Genomic DNA, 19,135 nt, shown 5'->3' on the forward strand with positions numbered 1-19,135 from the left:
CTAGGGAATTTTGTTTATTGTTCCAATAATCCCGATACTCTTCTGTCGTCTTTGTGCATGCATAGTATCGTTATTGGGTATCGTTACCGAGCACGAAAACCGTCTACAAGAACTCCCTACCGTTTATCGTTTTTCTAGTGAAATTAAAGACGACGTTGGCAAAGAGAAGCAAGCTAACTAATCTCGAAGGGAAGGGAAACAGAGGTCGTCTTCGCTCCTTCAGCTCCCCTTGATAACCGGTGATTTCTTCAAGCAGACAGAGCCAGTGAGGACGTCTTCAGTGAACATCAAACATAGTCTTTGAGATGAATAGAGGCAGGTTCTTAATTTTGTTTTTGTTACAAAAGAAGGGTCATTTTGGAACAAGGTCTGGTGGGAAATGCAAGATGGGAGGACGGGTAAACAGCTCGTCCACACTTCTAGACGGGGAACAGAGCCTGTCAGAAAAACTGGACATCGCCGGCTCATCTGACAAAAAGGTGCAATGCCAGAGTCTAAAGAGCCTGGGAAAGTAAAAGCTCTTTGAGTGAACCGACGATACGTGCCCCAGAACAGCACGGCGACGTGCATGGAAAAAGTTCAAAGGAACGCGGCAAGCCCGGTTCAATAGTTTTTCATGTTTTAAAAATAACAGGCTCATTCAGCTCTTTGCGCACCTCGTGTGTTTGTTTGCCCCTCAGACGCTCTGACGTACCGCTATTTACACCTCGTTTTGACCAATGACGGCGCGCGCTTTTTTGTCTCGTCTTCGCACGTTCTGTGCGCGCTTTTTATGTTTCCCGCTGATTGTTGTGCCATTCTTTGTATTTACTTCTTTTCAATGGGTCACGATAATGTTCGCAAGCGCGGAAGACACGTTTTGGTACCCTTACTTGCACGTCGTATAAACACTTACTTCGAATTTGACTTCGACCTCGACCGCGCACCTTGTTTTTCATTGGTAGCCTGCTTGCAACAGCAGGATGAAGGCGATGACAACGCAATCGCGGTCTGCTTGTGGTCCTGTGTGATGGGCTCTCACTTCCGATCGAAGTGAAAGTTATTCGTATCGCTCCGACGCTGTTGAAAAAACTCAACAGACCTTTGAATGAGTCACTTGCTCAGGAAAATAACGAGGAGACGAATGTCTAAGCGCTTATGTAAGAAGAGTGGTCTCGATTTCAAATGGAAAAGCACTCCAGCAAAATGTGGCCGATATGGTTCGTATGCAAAACTAGCTAGCATAAAAAAAAAGAGATAAATTCAGAAATGTTGACGGACTATCTGTCTCCTCCCTTGGAAAAGATTTATGTCATTTTATCAAGAATCTTTGAACACTCGTACTCCGCCTTCGCGTTCGAAGCGCTGTTCACGGAGTAAGGCTAGGCTGCTTAGTGGATTGAGTTTTGCCACGTGCTCGTCGCATATTTTCTTATGGGGTCCGGTTTTTACACACAAGTATCGTGCCAGTAGCTGACGTTTGCTCAAATAAACAGAAACAAAAACCTCTTTAGTCAATATTCACGTTCAACGGAAATCGAAGAACTCTGTTCGTATTCCTAGAATTCAAGAACTCAGGAATATGCAAGACTGTGATGAAAACTATTATCGGCAACAGCAAGCGAAGCCCCCACCTAAACGCCTGAGAGCACGTAAAATCATCTCCGCCTGTTATTGCAACGGACATGTCCGCGCGCTTGTTAAAAAACGTAAGCGACAAACCATGATGCCAATCGGCTGTTTCCTCACATTTTTAAAATTATCATAATTCTCTGGAATATGGATGAAGCCCGCAAACTTCCGTAATTTTTCTAGAATAGCGTCAAGCCTTCCCGAGATCTTAGATGCTAAATAGCGTTTGAAAAAATCCGGAACCGGCCGAAACAGATCAAATCCAGCGCACGGTTTTTCGTGTGGACGGATAAAAACGAGCGTATGCCGCATATTACCAGCATCATAGAATATCTCTAAGCATTATTAAGCGAGAGCGAGAAAACAAACATTGCATAGTCTATTTAGGGTCCCACCAGTACTCGCGTAAAAGCTCCGGGAAGACGGTTTTATTTGTGTTTCCTTGAGGGGTGCGCGCACGCACGCGCTTACAAAAGACAAAAACATGGGCGCACCGACGCACGCAGATCCAATCAACGCGAAGAGAAACCCTCCCGTGACAGAATAGCCCAGTGGTAAAACGACACCTTCCCCGGCACCGCACACACAATGAAACACACACCGAAAGGAGGAGCCGCCAAGCCGCGCCGCGTAAACGGAACCCCACGGCCATGCAGGAGGCTCAAACGTCTGCCGCGAACAGACAAAGCCCCCCTAACGTTCGCTAAGCATGCGCATGTACTACGTGACGCGGGTACGCACGCCCGCAGTATCGGGGCAGAGGAGCGGAGGCCCGCCAAACTCGTTGGAGTCGCCGCTGAGTCTGTGCCGGTCCAAACATCCCCCCCCCCCCTTCCCCCCAATCCGCATCTGGGAAGCACTGGTGCCGCTTCGTCTGCGATACACAGTCCCCTCCCCATTTCCGATTTAGCGCTTAAGCCGCGCACAGTCGCACACGCAAAATGTCACATCCTCTCTCAAAGTCCTCCAAAGCAAACGCCACCTGCAGTTGCTTCCCCCAAACGTTACCAGACCACCCCTACGAATCATGTTCTGGGCTATAACAGAAGTTCCTTCCAAGTTTCTGCTCCGTCTGCACTCTATGCTAACCGCCACAGCATGTTTGTGCGTATAAGGGCACCAACATGCTGCAGACACTGCCAAATGTCAAGTCGGCTATCAGTCGCGAAGAGTACGCACACGCAAGCAAATCCATACCGACATCTCCTGAGTCCTGACTCCTAATTCACGAACTCAGTCCCCATCACATCACAAATTCAGTTCACGAATTCATTCACCATCACATCACGTATATACCAGAGTCACGAAGTCCTTCACCACTGCATCACGGGTGCGTCAGAGTTCACGAGGTCACTCCCCGTCACATCACGGCTCCTTCCGAGTTCATGAAGTCACTCCCCTTCGCATCACGACTCGTTCCGCGTTCACGAAGTCACATCCCCTTCACATCACGGCTTCTTCCGAGTTCACGGAGTCACGCCCGTTCACATCACGACTCCTTCCGCGTTCACGAAGTCACATCCCCTTCACATCACGAGTTCTTTCGCGTTCAGGGAGTCACGCCCATTCACATCACGACTCCTTCCGCGTTCACGAAATCACATCCCCTTCACATCACGACTTCGTCCGAGTTCACGCAGTCATTCACAGCCCTTCACCATGACGCGGTGAGCGTGAGTGAGTGTGAGTGAGCGAGTTCGTGAGTGACTTCGCCGAGGTATGCTGACAACGTCATCAGTGACGTCACTGATGACCTCACCGGCATCCGCATCGTCATCATCATCATCACTGATGACGTCATCAGTTACGTCACTGATGACGTCACCGGCATCCGCATCGTCATCGTCATCATCATCGGCGGGGGTCACGTGACCACCCCCAGGGTCACGTGACCCCCGCCGAGGTCACGTGACCTCCCCGATGACGTAATCGTCACTGATGACGTCATCGGATCCGCATCGTCATCATCATCACTGATGACGTCATCAGTGATGATGACGATGCGGATGCCGGTGAGGTCATCAGTGACGTCACTGATGACGTCATCAGTGATGATTACGATGACGATGCGGATGCCGGTGACGTCATGAGTGACGATGACGTCATCGGGGAGGTCACGTGACCTCGGCGGGGGTCACGTGACCCTGGGGGTGGTCACGTGACCTGGGGGTGTCACGTGACTTCAGGGGCATCTGCATCGTCATCGTCATTATCACAGATGACGTCATCAGTGACGTCACTGATGACGTCACCAACATCCGCATTGTCATCGTCATCATCGCTAATGACGTCATCGGAATCCGCATCGTCATCGTCACTGATGACATCATCGGCATCGTCACGTGACCCCCCCAGGTCACTTCACCCCCCAGTACCCTTCCCTCCTCCTCCTCAAGAGCTGCGCTCTAATTCGGTGTTACAGGGAGTTGTAAACGGCTTTCACTTTTTTAGAGCACAGCTCTTAGGGGCCCGTTCCCGGCTTGAGCGGCGTCGCCGTCGCCGTCGCCGTCGGCGTAACCAAGGTCATCCCTAGGTCACTTGACCCGCAAGGTCATCCCAAGGTCACGTGACCCCAAGGTCACCCCAAGGTCACGTGACCCCTCCCCAAGGGTCACGTGACCCCAAGGTCACGTGACTACCAAGGTCACTTGACTCCCCAAGGTCACCCCAAGGTCACGTGACCCCTCCCCCAGGGTCACGTGACCCCCAAGGTCACGTGGCACCCAAAGTCACGTGGCTCCCCAAGTCACGTGACCCCCGATGACGTCATCAGTGACGTCACTGAGGACGTCACCGGCATCCGCATCGTCATCGTCGTCATCACCATCCGCATCGTCATCGTCATCATCGGTAATGACGTCATCAGTGACGTCGCTGATGGCGTCACCGCCATCCGCATCGTCATCGCCATCATCACTGATGACGTCACCGGCATCGTCATCGTCACGTGACCCCCCCCCTAGGTCACGTGACCCCACCCAAGGTCACTTGACTCCCCCCTAGTACCCTTCCCTCCTCCTCCCCAAGAGCTGCGCTCTAATTCGGCGTTACAGGGAGTTGTAAACGGCTTTCACTTTTTTGTATCCCCGCTGATTACCGGATTCTGTTGCCGACGTTGCCGGCGGGCGATAAAACGAAGAACCAAGTTTATCTTCACTGCGACGTAAATGCCAGGCCGCTTCGAGTTGGAGACTTCAAGGAACCGTTGGAAAAGGTCGACATGCTCAAAGAAGTTGCAGGGCTCGGCGTATGCCAGATGGGACACGTGTGGCTGTGCAGCCTGAAGAGTGCGGCGGCGAAAGAGCGGCTTCTCAAGCTGGGCTGGCTTACCGTCAAAGGTAAACTGTGCATTCCCGTGGCCCCCAACAGGCAGGAAGTGCGGGTCAAGCTGCATTGGGTACCTTTCGACGTCCCCAACGACGTTCTCCGAAGAGCCTTGGAAGAGTACGGGACTGTCAACGAGGTGAGCAAGGAAAACTGGCGTGTGGATGGCTTCGAGGAGATCGAGTCCACCACAAGGATTGCCAAAGTCACGCTGAAGGAGGGAATGACGCCGGACAAGTGGCCTCACCAGCTGAAGCCTAACGGAGGCACGATCCTTGTTGTCGTGCCCGGACGAGCGCCAGTTTGTCTGCGGTGCAGCAGGGTAGGACACATACGACCTGACTGCCGTGTGCCCCGGTGCGGCCACTGCCGAGGCTTCGGCCACGTGTCCCAGGAGTGCGTGCGCTCGTATGCTAGCGCAGTAGTTAATCGAGCCACCAATGATGATGACGAAATCATCATGGACGAAACAGAAACGGAGGAGGCGGCGACGCTGCCTTCGAGCCTACCGGAGACAAAGGAGCAAGCTACGACAGGTGATGCAACTAACGGTACCAACGCAGCAGAGGTGACGGCCAAGGCCTCGACGCCCGGCGCTGAGGAACCTGGAAAGGAGACGCAGGCGACGACGGCGGGAGGCACCGACGCCGTGGACAAGGGTGACGTGAACGCGCCACTAATGGAACTGGACCTTGCGAATGTGAAGCGGCGACTGGATGATGAAACCAAGTACAACGAGGCATAGGAGCTACATCGCCCACAAGGCCAGTGGAAACAAATCGGGAAGAAAGGTCGTTACGCCACCAAGCTGCGGTCCTCGTCGCTGACCCGCGATGGGGAACTCTCGCAGAGACCCTCTGCGCCATGAGCCGAGCTCTGCAGGAGCCAAGCGACAGGTAAGCACTAGGAGGTTGGTCTGTCGACACGAAAAACAAAAACGAAGACAAGAAACAAATGGTAGGGCTCACGTCCGGGCTCCGTATTGGAACTCTGAACGTTAGGGGCTTAGCGGCACGTCGCCGCCAATGTCAACTTAGTCGCCTACTCACGGAGAACGACCTTGACGTACTTGCTGTCCAAGAAACAAAAGTTGAGTGTACGAGTCAGACCGACCTCATGGTGCGACCGTTTATGTTGAGGTACAATGTATGTGTGAGCCACTCTGTCGGTAGGTCAGGCGGCTGTTGCCTGTTCTTGAAGAAAGCATCAGGAATCATGGAGGAAAATGTTATTGCATGCGCGTCGGGTCGTTTTGTTATTTCGGACCTTTCTTTCTCCAATTTAAAGTGGAGGGTTATATGCATTTACGCCCCCAATGTGGAAAGCGAGCGATGCACTTTCTTTGAAAATATTTCCATTTACCTCCAGAGTTATAGAATCACGGTACTATTAGGAGATTTTAATTGCATCTGTTCACCTGAAGACCGATCAAACCGACCACACAATAGAGATAAATCCGGGGAGCAGCTAAATAATTTGGTATAAGATTTCGAACTTGAAGACGTAGCGCAATGTACGTCAACCGGTAATCGTGTGATCCACACGCACCACCAAGGTAGCAGTCATGCGAGGCTGGACAGAGCGTATGTTTCGGTCGACATTGCGCCCGAATGTGGTAGGTATGCAGTCAGTTACGTGTCTTTCAGTGACCACACCCTAGTGACTTTCACAGTGGGTCATTGCAAGAACCGCTCTAGCTTTTCCTGGGAGTTATGGAAGCTAAACGCTAAGCTCTTGGACGATAAGCAATTTACTAAAAAGGTTCAAAGTAGGCTGGAGCAAACAAGCAGTGTAACTGATAATGAAGTCTGCAGGGAGTGAGAATTATTTAAACAACGAGTGAAGCTTGATGCGATAGAGAGGGCATGTCAAATTAAGCGTGAAGAGCGAAAAGTAGAAAACAGTCTTCGCGCGGATTTACAGAGGCTGCACGTGGAGGAAGGAAGGACACCCGGAACCTTCAAAGATGATATAAGCAGCATAAAAGCGCAGCTTGAACAAATTGACGAAGAGCGGTATAAGGGGGCGATTGTTCGTGCCCGAGCAGAGAGGTTGCTTTTGGGGGAAGCGCCCACCAAACGGGCACTTGTCCTTGAAAAGAAGTATGCTAGCGGAAACCAGATAGCGGAAATAGAGTACGAAGGCACAATGACTAGCGATCCGGCCCTTATCCAGCGTGCATTCGTTGAATACTACGAAACATTGTTCGACAAAAAAATACGAAAAAAGACGGGTCTTGATACAGAATTTCTGCCAAGTCTTCCACGGTTAGACCATGATGACGAGCGAGTTTTGGAAGAACCAGTCAGCGTAACAGAGATCGAGAAAGCGATAGATGAACTAAGCGCAGGCAAATCGCCGGGCCCGGATGGATTGAGCGCTGCATTTTACAAGAAATTCAAACCAGAAATCGCGCCGTTGTTGCGTCGGGTTTTTAATGAGTCTTATCGGAATCATAGTTTACCGGGCTCCTTTTTGTGTACGCATACAGTCTTGATACCGAAAGGTAACGACGCCTCCAAGCTACGCTTCACTAGCAACTATAGACCGATCACCCTTGCTAATGTTGATTATAAAGTTCTCATGAAGGTGTTAGCGAAGAGGTTGCAGAGTGTAATTTGGAAAATTGTAGGACCTCATCAAACCTGCAGAATTAAAGGCCGGAGTATTTGTACCAATATACACACAGCAAGGAGTGTGCTGGAGTGTTGTGATGCTGAGTATCGGACAATCGCACTGCTCCAAATCGATTTGGGAAAAGCCTTTGATCGTGTATGTCATGACGCACTTTTTCAAATTTTAGAGCACGTAGGAATCGGGTCTCTCATTCTCGAGGAAGTTAAAATGGCTTATTTAAGCTGTTCAACAAAGTTAATAATTAACAGAGAAGTCACTAAGCGGATAAACGTTCTTTCTTCAGTACGCCAGTGGTGTCCTTTATCCCCGTTACTTTTCGCGATTTTTTTGGAACCTTTCTGTCGCTACATCATTCAATGTAAGGACATTAGGGATTTCACTTTACACGAGTGCGAAGTAAAAATTTTAGCATATGCAGACGATATAGCTGTTTTTTGTTCAGACTCTAGAAGCGTCACAAGGGCTGCGGAAGCGACTAAGCGGTTTTGTAACGTCACAGCATGTGCGGTCAACTGGTCGAAGTGTTACGGGCTATGGCACGGAGAGTGGGCTTCTGCGCCAAACTTTTTTGAAAATATCCAATGGGCTCGGGAAGCCCAAAAGTATCTAGGTGTCCCGTTAAAACATCATCGCGAAAATACCGACTACTGGCGGGAGGAAACTAATCAACTGAAGGCAACCGCGGAAAAGTGGGTAACGAAAGAATTGTCGATCTTCGCACGTGCGACAGTTTGTAACTTGTTCTTTATGTCGAAACTATGGTACGTTCTTCAAATACTACATTGTTCTAGAGTCAATATTCAGCGGATGCACCGGGTGTTTGCAGTATTCATTTTGGCGTCTCAATGGGAACGGACTAGTAGGGCCAATCTTTTTCTTGGACCCCGAGATGGTGGTGTTGGTCTGTGTCACTTCTTCATCCGTCAACTCGTTACACGATTTATGTTTGTGCGCGATCAATCTGACCCATTTCTGCGCATGGTAATACAAACAAAGCTCTTTGATGTGTTGCCCAGTTATGTGGTTTCGTCATGCCGTGTTCGTCACGGAACATTATCGAGTTTTTTGAGAGAAGTTGTATCATCGTGTCGTTTCCTTTTTGTACGGTTTTCTCGGGATTTTTTGTCTGTTGTATCGCGCAAAAGGTTGACGCGAGATTTGATGGATGTTTTAATGCCCTTGCCACGGTATAGGTCCATATACGCTGGAGCCCCCGGACAGGACGTGCTAAAACGTGTTAAAAAAGCGTTGGTTCCCCCTGGGGTTAAAACGTTCTTTTTAAATTACAAAGTGAAACACTACCCGTAAAAACTTTTTGAGGAGCTAAAGGAATAAATTTGTACTGGACAGTAAACTACCAATTATGCAAGCAGCCAGAAAGTACCGAGCGTGTCTTTTTAGATTGTTGGGATGCTTTGCTATACTGGGACGTGCTCCAGCGCACAATCAAAAAAGAACTACCACTAACACCGTATGGGATTCGTTTTCTAACGGCAGACAGTGAACCGGTACCATTTCACACAATCCTGCTCCTGGGGCTCCACAGTATATGGAAAAGTCGAATGGCGGTACGTCATGCAGACGTAAACGCCCGTACTGTCCGCGAGTATTTCATTGACAGCGTTGAACGCCTCCGGGAATGCTACAAAAAGATTAACAGTGACCTTGAGTGGCTGCCTGTTCTGGATGAGCTGGCAACTTTAAAACCCTTTTAACTACACTTACCCTAGCAAGACAGGCTAGATTTCACTCAACTTTTTATATGTGTGTTGTGTAACGCGTGTCTATTACCGTCCCCAACATACAGTTCTTCGCATTTATTCTGTATTGTTTTATGCAAACCTGGTAATAAAAAAAAAAGGAGGAAGTGGCCGAGTGGGCTAACGCGTCTCAGCTCGGAGCGTGGAGCGAAAGCTTGCGCTGGGAACCTCCTGGGTTCGAGTCCCCGCCACCCCCACCCGTTTCGATCTAGATGAGTTTCGTACCGGCACGCGCTCGTGTGATCACTACTGCGTGATGCACGTTAAAAATCCCAGGTTAGCGGTTGTACTGCAGTGGCTAAATTTCTCATCTACAGCTAAGAGACCCATTACCCGTTGAGGCGCATCTCCATCAAGGCTGTATAAACATAAAGAGCAAACCAATTTCTGCGCGCGTTCAGTTCACCGCTGTTGACTCCACTTCACTCCGTTCTTCCGATGAAGTGTGATGGAACGATGCTCCGCATAACCCCATGGTTCCCCTCGGGAAGATGGTGTAATTTTTTTACGTTCGAATGTTCATTTAACCGATGTAAAAGTGCACGACGGAGTCATTTTCATTCAATGACAGGACGGGCATATTAGCAATATGTAAGCACCACAGAAATGCTAGCAAACACACTCTACATTTCTTTCGATCGCTAGTTTGCTTAGAATCGTCGCTCGTTTTCACATACCTTCCTTGAAACAGAGGTGAGTGAGAATACATTTATTTCAGAAAGGGGACACCGGATACCTTGACGAAAGTCACCTTGTCCGGTGGGGGATGTAGAGGGTAGGGGTTGGGATGTTGGGAAAAAGGGAAGTGGTTATATATATTGGGCTAGGCCCGCCTTCTTGACTAGTCAAGAAGAGTGTCGAGGATTAGCTTCCTGTCTGGAGGACCTCTGTTGGGGGTTACCAAGTCTTCGTAGTTTTGTGGTGTGAGTTCGGCGGCAAGTCTTGAGATCGCTTCCTGTCGTTTTTTTGCTGTCGCTTGACAGTCCCAGATAAGGTGTCTGCAGGTAGCCGGTACATGGCATTCTGTGCAGTTAGGGTCAGGGCCCGGGTCGTCTTCTGATGTTGGTTTGTAAAAACACTTTCGTAGAACTGGTGTAATGGCCGTGTTGGTAGCGAGGCGCCGGAGGCACACCCGCTCCCACCGTGAGTATTTTGATGGGAGCGGGTGTTCCTCCGTTGGCAGTAGAGCAGTCAACCTCGCTTTCCGCTCTTGTCTTGCGAGTGTCTTTATTTCATCGGGATCGGGGTCCTCGGTGGGTATTGTGGCGGAGGAGTCCAGGAGGCGTTGTGCGGAGCAGGTGTCTTGTAGCGTGCTCCGCGCGGCCTCATGGGCTTCTTCGTTTCCCGGGATATCTTGGTGTCCCGGTGTCCTCGTTTCGCGACGCGTCTGTGTAAATGACTTTATTGGTCTTGCATTGAAGGAGATGTTCTATCTCTTTTATGTGTTTTTAGCAACATTTTTTCTTCTATTACACTGCTCTTTGCTCTGATTTTGGGGTATAGGCTTGATCTCTGTTATACATTCTTCTTCCCATGGGGGAGGAGAAGTGGCTATAGCTGGAATTTCAAAGTCCTTTACTCCGAGGTGCTTAAGGATGATTCTTCCTGGTTCGGTTCTTTTGAGGCGGTCTCTCTGACTGTTTTGTGCTTCCTTTGCTAGTTCTTTGATTGTGTTTATTTGAGCCGCTTTGTGTAGGTCTAGAATGCGGGTTATCTTGGGCAAACCCGTGATAACCCTCATAGCTGCCTTGTTAAGGGTTTCAACTTGATCTTGCCGGGTCTTGGTAGGCGACGAAGGTAGTTATAACCGTAAGTGGCTTTGGAGACGAGCAGTGATCGTACCAATAGTTTTAAAGGTTTTTCTTCTGCCCCCAAGCTTTGGTTGTTGTTCCCTTGATAAGGTTAAGGCCGCGTCTCCATTGTATCTTAATCTGGCTCAGCCAGCTCCGTGCTCCCCCATCCTCATCGATTGTGAGACCGAGGATCTTTACACTTGGTTGTCTTTGAATTTTGGTGCCATCAACGTACAAATTAATGGTGTCTCCGATGTTTTTCTTTCTAGCCCTCTTTGAGGCGACGACTGTGTAGGTGGTCTTTTCGGCTGAGATTATCATCATGTCGTATTACACCTGAGACTGCGGTGGAAGAAATCGGAAGAACTTTCAGTAGAAGGAACAGACACAGAGAACGTCTCTGTGTCTGTTCCTTCTACTGAAAGTTCTTCCGATTTCTTCCACCGCAGTCTCAGGTGTAATACGACATGATTAGCTACCACCAGCTCGCCTGCACTCTCACCGTCTTTTCACTAAGAGATTATCATATTTGTTTCATGCATAAAGTTCATGGTAACATCCAGGGCTTCTTGAAGTCGCCTTTCTTGAATGTTGGGTGTGCCTTTGTTGATCCATAAGGTGACGTCGTCAGCGTATATAGTGTAACGTACGTCTCGAATTGCCTCCTGGTGGAATGCTAGGTCAGCCATGGCCATCTTAAATAGTACTGGGGAGATGACCGCTCCTTGGGGAACTCCTACCGTGTTTCTTGTGAGGGGGCTCGTGGTGCGTCCAATGTGAACTTGAAATTTGCGTCGATGAAGGAAGGATTTGATGAAGTTTAGTATTCGTCCACGTAGGCCTCGATTTTTTGCTCCTCGAATGACTGTTTCATGTGGGATGGAGTCGAAAGCTTTTTTGATGTCGATCGCCAGTATAGTACTAGGCTGTACCGTAGGTTGAAATTTCGTTACGTCATTGTGAATCATAACTAGACTGTCTCTTGTGGACAGGTGTGAACGGAATCCAGTTTGAATGGGGTGTAGCCTGTTGCGTGACTCTAGGATCCAGGTTATTCTGGCCAGGACCATACGTTCCATTACTTTATATAAGTTGGAGGTTAGCGAGATGGGTCGGAGGATCTGGATGTCATTGTTGGGTTTGCCCGATTTCGGAATGGGAATTACGGTGGATATCTTCCAGTCATCGGAAAGTTGACCGGATTCCTATATCTCGTTGTATTTGTCTAGGAGCTCACGCATTTCTTCATCCGGAAGGTTTCGGAGGGCTGTGATGGTAATGTGGTCCGGGCCTGGAGCTGTGTTGCTTTTTGCTTTTGCTAGAGCGTCCAAGAGCTCACCCATGGTGAAGGGGGAGTCTACTGGCATTAATGCGTTTATGGGTTCCGGCGCATAGCAAGTATCCGGTGGTTCCTTGGCTGGTTGAGGGAAGAAACTCTCTCCCGCTGCTTTTGCTAGCTCTTCTTCTGTTATGTTTAGCCGTAATGCGAGGTTGGAACCGGTGTTTTTGCTTTTGGTTTTGCAGTTCATTCCTCGATATGTGTTCCATACCTTCTTTAGTCCAGTCTTTTCACCGAAGGAGCTGCAGTGTGCCCACCATCTGTTTCGTCTAAGTTCGAGAGTGTATCTTTTGGCCCTTGCCGTGGCTAAGTTAAGTTTGGTCCGAAGTGCTCGATTTTGTTCATTTTTTCGGTATCTCTGGAGCGCTTGGAGGCGACTAGCCCAGAGATTGAGGAGATGAAGGTCGGGTATAGGAGAATCTTCTTTAATCTGATATATTGTCTTTGCAACCTTAAGGGCCCGCTGGATACGGGTGGCAAGGTGTCCTTCCTTGCTTGCGGCTATGGCGGTGCGGAAGACATCCCAATTAATGAATTTCGCCTGATGTTTGGCTGGAGTGGATGTTTTAAATCGAATTACTATGGGCAGATGGTCGCTGCCCATCGGATCTGGCAACGTATGCCAGGAGGCTTTGAAGTTCTTCGTGGCCCAGGTGAGGTCCGGGGTTGTGTCGTTGTCCCTGGTGCTTGTTGCGATCCTTGTAGGGTGTCGGGCTCGTTAAGAAGGACCAGCCTCAGTTGCTTGCATTTGCTGGTTATATTCCGTCCTCGTTTGTTAGCTTTTTTGTACCCCCACTGTAGGTGTTGGGCGTTCAAATCCCCAGCGATGAGTGTGGGTGTGGTGCCTTGCACTGTGGCATCGAACCAGTCTGCGTCGTCTCCTTCTTTCTGTCCCGGTCTAATGTAGACGTTGTAGATGGCGAATTGTTGATTGCCTATGCGTAACTTAATTCCCACAACTTCTCTGGCTCCGTTACATATTTGCGAGGTATCTATTTGGGATTGTGTTGTACTGTTCAAGGCGAGGGTGGTTGCTTGGCCATAGGTTGTACCAGTGGATTGTTGGCTTTGGTAGTTGCGGGATCGTCGGACGATGGTGGGATGAATATATGTAGTGTACCCTCGAATATTTAGGTTTTCGACGTTTGCTTCCTGTAGGAGGATGACGTGTGGTTTGTTTTCCCTCATTTTCTCTAATCTTTCTTTAAGTTCCGCCGCCTTGTTATTAAATTCCATGCAGTTCCATTGTAGAACCCAAGGAAATATCGCCTTACGTTTTGGTTTGTTTTCTTTGTTGTGTTTGGGCAAGTTAATCATTTAGTCGTCTGAGGATATCTCGTAGGGTTTGCGAGATGTTCTCGAGAGATTTTTCGACTCTGTCCATGCGTTGTTCCATTGCCGTTAGACGTTGCTCGCAGCTGATGTGATTATGTTGTTGTTGCCAGTTTGAGTTTCCGCAATTTGTGGCTGGAGAAATTTGCAGGTTTTGCACGGTTGATGTGGTGACATCTGAAACTTTTCCGAATACCATGGGTATTCGGAAAAGTTTCGTATGGAAAATTACGAACGTACGAAAGAAAAATTCGTATGGATTGACATTGCAAGGTGTTGCCCATGCTCCTTGTGGGGGTGGGTTAGTCCATGATTGTGAAGAGTTTGATCCGGGGGGTGCTAGGTCCATTTTTGTCGTATTGAAAAGGGGTCTTTTTTCCTGGAGTGTCTGAGCCGGGAGTCTTTTTGGAGGAACTTTCCGCTTGGGGCAGTCGTTACTTGTGGCGATGTGGGGACCACCGCAGTTTATGCATTTAGGCTGTAGTTCACATCCGGACTCGCTATCATGAGTGTGTCCGCATCGGTCACAGCGCTTGATGCCGCTAGGGCAGACGTCCGATTTGTGGCCTATTTCATTGCATGAGTAACAGACGAGAGGTCTTGGTCGATAGTGGGTTACTGTGAAGATTTCGCAGAGGAAACGAACGTGCTTTGGAATAGATTTCCCATCGAAAGTGATCAAGATGGTCCTGCCCGACCGCCCAATGGGACGAGCTGCGACGATCGTGTGTGTTCTGCAGTCAAGACTTTCCATGAGGGTTTCTGGAGTTTCTTGCACGTCGTGTCCAGAAAGGTAGATAACTCCGCGGATTTGATCATTTGAAACCGCCATGTAGGGTTTCATCTCGTAGCTTTGTTCGCCCTTGACGATTTGGTAGATGTTGAGTGGTTTATTCGTAAGGAGGGGGTTCTTTGTTGTGATCGCAATAGTGTTAGATTTCTGGTTGCGGTGGACGGAGAAGTCATCTTTGTTTTGAATTCCTGCCTTTTCCATCGCCCCAACAATGTCTCTGCCGGTGAAGTTGTCTACGCGCTCTTTGCACGTTGGTTTCAGAACGACCGTGTGCCTGGGTGTTCTCTGTGTTGCTTGCGTGACTTTCTGCTGATGGTAAGTAAAGTTGGCACCTTGTCTTTCTTGTCTTTTTTGTGAACCTTGACATTGAAATACATCATCTTCCATATTCTCGACTTCTCTCAATGAATTCTCATTCGAGTTGGTTGATGTGGAAGGCATGTTATGCCTTGCCGTCATGGCGGACCGAGTCAGCGATTCTTTTTCACCCGTTTCGCCTTGTTGGGGTGGTGTCTGGGAATTTCGCTGAGCTCGGAAAGTCTCGAATTCGTTCTTGTGCGTGAAGTACTCTTGAAAAGCGACACCATTCGTGATCATTTCTTCGTAGGCTCCACTGTTGGAGCGGAGCGACTCAATGAGTTCTTTATTCATTTAGAGCTCGATAGATACTCGATTCTGCATAAATTCTTCGATCGCTTGGCGTTCTTGGGTACATGCCACTAAAAACTGGCTGTCCTGTGGTGAGAGTGTTGAAAAATCCAACTGACCTTGTTGAGTAGGGTGTCCTGTGGTGTTTCTTGGAGCCGGGTAGGGGCTCGCGTTCGTCTGCTCCATGGAGAGGGCCTTCGTGCCAGAGCGTCTTTTGCCAGCTGGCGTCGTCAAAACGGTCTCCGAGAAGACTGATGGTTTGGCGTCCGGACCCGCGGGCAGTGCGGGTTGGCTTTCTGGTGTCTTCTCCAGGGTGTCAAGTCCTGGAAGGGCCCCTCGGGGCAAGGAGTGCCGGTAAAACTGACCTGTAAGGCCGAATTGTTAGGCTTATCAGAGCGCTGAGAAAACACATCCTTCATGGACGATCTTCGTCGTCGTCTCTGAAATAGAGCGAAGTTTAACATCGTTCAGTGGTAGAGAAAAATGCTGTAACTAAAGCAATTACACTTTCACAATACCAATAAAGGTACATACTATCTGATACAACCGAAATGACAAAAGTTATTCATGTTATTTTACTGCGAAGAGACAAAATTCACGCGCGTTTTCTCATAGGAATACAGAGGGAGGCTGGAAATGTAGACTGCATGCTGCCTGCTTCAATTTGCAACCGGAAGTCCCGTAGACACTAGCGCCAGCTGAGCCTCTAGCGTTTATTGTAATAACTCCATGGTGCAACATAGGGTGAAACAAACTCAGGCGCATTGAACGGACCTAGAGTAACATATGGAATTTAGGTCGAACCCGAATATAGACCGACTCCCTAATTTACAAAATGAAAAAAGCGAAAAAACGTTTTTATGGCAAAAGAATGCAACCTTACTTTGGCAACAAATTTGGTCAAGCATTAGGAAGGACGGGAAAACACGGCACATTTATTTAATTGCTTCGCACGCAATAAAACAGGAAGTGCACTAGCGTTACTACACAAATTCTTCAGAACCTTCGTCTGACCACCAGTGTACGATGCCGCACATTTGAATTGCGGCCCCTGGAGCCCGGAGGCACGAGCGACATTGACGGCCTTCGAACGGATGCACTCCAACGTCACAGGATAGCAATCTGGCGCGCATTTTCCGAATGAAATTTGCCTCCTTTGTTTTCAATTCGTGGTACACCGCGGTCCTTCCAAGAAATGAAGTTTTCTTCGTCTTGCTGAACGCTGCTAGTTTTTGTCTGTGGCCTCGCCAGTAGCGGATGCTCTTGTCCGATACAACGAACTCTCGCTGTGCTGCAAGAGTCCCGTGGATCTCTCCACAGGCGATTGCCTTCTTCTTGAAGGCTACCGTGAACTGTCTTCTACCTTCGCTTATTATCACTTCGGGAGTGGCAACGGTAGATGTAACAAAACGAGGAGCACAAGTAAAAGTGAATCCTGACCACTGATTGTCGTGGTTCAGGTCAACCGTCTGAGTAAGATAGGAGAGTGCACGGTCGGACGGTATAAATCAATTTATATAACACAGCGACATACGTAAATAGAAATGATGCCTAATGCCTAAGTATTTACACATGTACAGTTAGAAATGTCTTGAACTCTCACGTCCCCGTTCAGGTTGATGACCTCCCGCGTTGGGGTCACCAGTGTCTGTTGAAACTTGATGATGGGTTCTCGCAGGAGCCAGTTGCTTTTACCAGGGGTCGCTGCCGAGGTAATTCCGAACTCTGTTGGAGGTGGCCCAGGTTTTTTTTCGAGAAATTTCCCGCCTGGGTATCAGGGTTCGTCGCCTTGATAGTTTGGATCTCTGTAGAGGGCTGCGGGTCCGAGTTTGGGTGGAGCCGGCCTGCGTCTGCGGTTCACGGCCGAGGACTGCAGCTTTCTCAGGTCACCGTCGAATTCATCTGCCTCTGCGGTTTGCGGCCGAGGTAGGCAGCGTTCTCGGGGCACCGTCGAATCCGTCCCTCTGCTCGAGCCCCACTCTCTCGAGCTTCCCCTTTTGTTCTTTTTTTCTTCACTTTCCACCGCCTAGCCTGGCACCTCTTCTTTCCTATTCTTCTTTTTTTCACCGCGTAACGTGATAATAACCCCCTCTTCAGTATTTAGTTTATCTAAATTCTCATTCCTTCAGGTTACGCGGCTCTCTACCTGTTTTCACTTTGTCGGTGCACAAGTTCGCATACACGCAAAAAAAATAACACCACCTTTCTTCCCTTCCGCGCAACAAAAATACGAACTCCACAATCACATAGGCAGCAAAAACCTTAACCTATTATTTCACAGAAAACAAAATTCAACCATTTTCAGTAGCTGCTGTCTACCTGCTCCTGGTTTACCCCTTATTTCGGTAAGCACCCCTCAACATATGTCGACTAAATGAACTTCACATGTGCCTAGCTATACTCTGCTCAGATAATCCGCCCCGATATTATCTTTTCCTTTTATGTATCTCACGTGGAATGCAAACTCTTGTAATGCCAGACTCCATCTCATCACCCTAGAGTTGTTTAACTTCACCTTGTTCAGGTATTCTGAGGGCTGGTGATCAGTTTCTACCACAAACTTTTTCCCATAAAGATACACAGCGTATTTACCTACTGCCCACACTAACGCAAGGCACTCCCGTTCTATGGCTGCGAAGTTTCTCTCGCTCGCACTTAGCTTACGACTAGCATATGACACAGGATGGAGCATACCTTCATGCTCCTGCAGGAGCACTGCTCCTACTGCCGTGTCAGATGCGTCTGTACGCAACAGGAACTGTTTTGACAGATCCGGCGCCAACAGAACTGGTGGTTCTGCCAACTTCTTCTTCAGTTCTTCAAAACTGGCATTGTGTTCTGTCGTCCACGCGACGACGTTACTTCGTCCCTTTTTTGTGAGCTCGGTCAGCGGTGCCGCTATTTCCGAGTAGCCTGGTATGAACTGTCTGTAATATCCAGCGAGACCTAGGAAGGCTCTTACTTGTTTCTTTGTTTTTGGGACCGGTGCCTTCTGTATCTTTTCCAGTATCTCTGGTTTTGGAGCAATTTGTCCCATACCTAGCTTATGGCCTAGGAATGTTATGGAATCAAAACCGAGCTCGCACTTGTTTGGTTTTGCCGTGAGCTGGTTTCTTCTGAGGCGTGCAAATATTCCCTTTAGCGTTTGCCAGTGCTCTTCCCATGAATCCGTGGCTACTAATATGTCATCAATGTAATGGTATACGTTAGGGACTCCTTTAAGCACATGTCTCATTAACTTTGTGAACACTGCTGCTGCCGTCTTTAACCCGAAAGGCATGAATTTGAATTGATACAGTCCGGAAGTTGTGGAAAAGGCAGTCTTTTGCCGATTCTTCCAGAGGTATCTGCCAATACCCTTTCGCCAAGTCTATTTTTGAAAAATACTTCTTCTGACCCACTTTGGTGAATACCATGTCTGCCCTCGGTATTGGTTCGGCGTCGTTAATCAGTACCGTATTTAGGCTTCGGAAATCGACACATAGCCTATTGGATCCATCGGGCTTTTTCACCATTACGATTGGGGAATTGTATGCCGAAGTTGATCGCTCAATGATGCCTAATTTTAGCATTTCCTGCACTTCTTTTTCCACTTGGTCTTGAATTGCAAACGGCAGAGGGTACTGTCTGACGCACACAGGTTTTTAAGTGGTTAGTCGTAACGTACATTGCAGCGCGTCCGTTCGTGCAGGTAGGTCGGAGAATATATCTTGATATTGTGCTATCGCGTCACGCAGGTTCTGTTTTTGTAGTGGACTTAGTTTAGGGTTAATAAGCACGCTCTGTGCTCCATGTTGCTCGCTTAGACTTGGTGTCCTGATTTCTCCTAGATCATCCGACGTGTATGTATCAACTATCACAGCGCAACTTTTATTCTTGGGTGCGCGATCTTCGTATT

The 19,135-nt window shown here is 48.7% G+C and overlaps 1 pseudogene; it reads right to left on the reverse strand.

Moving 5' to 3' along the window:
• The window catches only part of LOC115323321, a 35,041-nt pseudogene extending 21,389 nt beyond the window's left edge, over positions 1 to 13,652 (reverse strand).
• Between the last annotated feature and the right edge of the window lie 5,483 nt (positions 13,653 to 19,135).

The sequence above is a fragment of the Ixodes scapularis genome, unplaced genomic scaffold (genome assembly GCF_016920785.2).
Source record: "Ixodes scapularis isolate PalLabHiFi unplaced genomic scaffold, ASM1692078v2 PGA_scaffold15__6_contigs__length_5221840, whole genome shotgun sequence".
Taxonomy (NCBI): Eukaryota; Metazoa; Arthropoda; class Arachnida; order Ixodida; family Ixodidae; genus Ixodes; species Ixodes scapularis.